The sequence below is a fragment of the Alligator sinensis genome, unplaced genomic scaffold (assembly GCF_000455745.1).
Source record: "Alligator sinensis unplaced genomic scaffold, ASM45574v1 scaffold14_1, whole genome shotgun sequence".
NCBI classification, from domain to species: Eukaryota; Metazoa; Chordata; order Crocodylia; family Alligatoridae; genus Alligator; species Alligator sinensis.
Window position 1 is genome coordinate 727,884 of NW_005842709.1, and position 1,657 is coordinate 729,540.

The 1,657-nt window shown below is 51.2% G+C and overlaps 1 pseudogene; it reads left to right on the forward strand.

Moving 5' to 3' along the window:
- LOC102388047 overlaps window positions 1-846 on the forward strand; it is an 8,378-nt pseudogene extending 7,532 nt beyond the window's left edge.
- Window positions 847-1,657: the final 811 nt, after the last annotated feature.

The window sequence follows — 1,657 nt, forward strand, 5'->3', positions numbered from 1 at the left end:
ACCAATAGGTGTGCCTCCGCCCTTTTCCGGCTGAACCTGGCAGGTGCTGACCTGCTCTTTGTCCTCCTACTGCCTTTCAAGATCTCATACCACCTGCTGGGCAACAATTGGCTCTTCGGGGAATATGCATGCCGGGCCCTTGTCACCCTCTTCTATGGAAACATGTACAGCTCTATCCTTTTCCTCACCTGCATCAGCTTGGATCGGTATGTCTCACTGGTGTACCCATTCATCTGGAGAGGCTCTGAGCGAGTATGTGGCACAGTAGGCATCTGTATCGGGGTATGGCTGGCCATAGGGCTGGGTATGAGTCCACTGCTGCTCATCCACCATTCACAGCATGTCCCGCAGCTGAACATCACCACTTGCCATGACTTCTTGGAGCAGTCCACAGAAACCCAGTACCTGGCCTACTACTTTCCTACGCTGGTAGTTCTGGGGTTTGTACTCCCCTTTGTGATTATTGTCTTCTCCTATGGCTGTGTGCTGGCACATCTGCTTGCCACGAGGGGGCGTTATGGTCATGTGGTGCGAGTTCTGGTCCTCGTGCTACTGGTTTTTGCCCTGTGCTTCACCCCAAGCAATGTGCTGCTCTTTTCCCACTACCTACAGGGCACATCCTCGTCCCGCAATGACGCCTACATCCATTATGTTTTAGCACTGGCTCTCAGTGCCTTCAACAACTGCTTTGACCCCTTCATCTACTTTTATATCTCCCGGGATTTCCGGGCCCAACTCAGGTCCATGGTTTGTTGCCCCTGGAGACAGCAAGACAAGGCCTCTTTGGCCAGGGCCTGAGAGAACCTAGTGCTGCCTCTGAGGTCCAGCGAACAGAGCCAGCCCTAGGTTGGGGCAGAGGTGGTCCCCTAGAGCCATCATAGTTGGTCTTGCCTTGTTCTTCCTTTACCTTTTTGTGTGGACTCAAACAAATTAGCCCCAGTGGTCAGTCATGCTTCATGCAAGGGGTGGGCAGAATGCAACAGGAGATGCGGCACAGGAGCCTGTAAGCAGTAATCCCAGTGTGACTCTGAATCCTCCCCGGCTCTGCCTGTATAATCAGTTGCCCCATCTGGCACACAATGACTGAACTCCATTCTGCTTGGACACAAGTTCCATGTCACTGCCAGACCCCACAGACTCCATGCAGCTGGATTCTGCCCCTGCAGGAAGGGCCTTACAGTCTCTGTGGTCAGAGCTGGTGTTGCTTCCTGCGTGTTCAGACACTGATGTTTGCAGAGTTACTTGGGAACACAGAAAGAGTAACCCGTTTAGTGGGCTGCAGGCTCTTGTTCTGGTTTTCAGTTCATACCCTGCACTCAGCCCACATTCATGATTCAGTGTGTCATGTACTGACAATCTGTGCCTGCATTGTGGAGCAGCACCTGATGAAGCAGCTTGAAATCATGGGAACAAAAAACAATAGTCTGTGCTTATGTTGTAATGGAACAGCATGATGTGGTTTGCAGCATTGGTAGGTTTGCAGCATTGGTAGGTTTCTGTGTGGCGGATGAAGCACAAGCTCTCATTTCAGGCTGGCTGCAGATTGTGCAGCGGTGACACTTGGAGCATGGCTTGGAAATTACTGTAATTTCACCAATAAAAGAGCTCAAAGCAAATCAGGGGTGTTTGATCAGTCATGGTTCTTAAAACTAAAGTC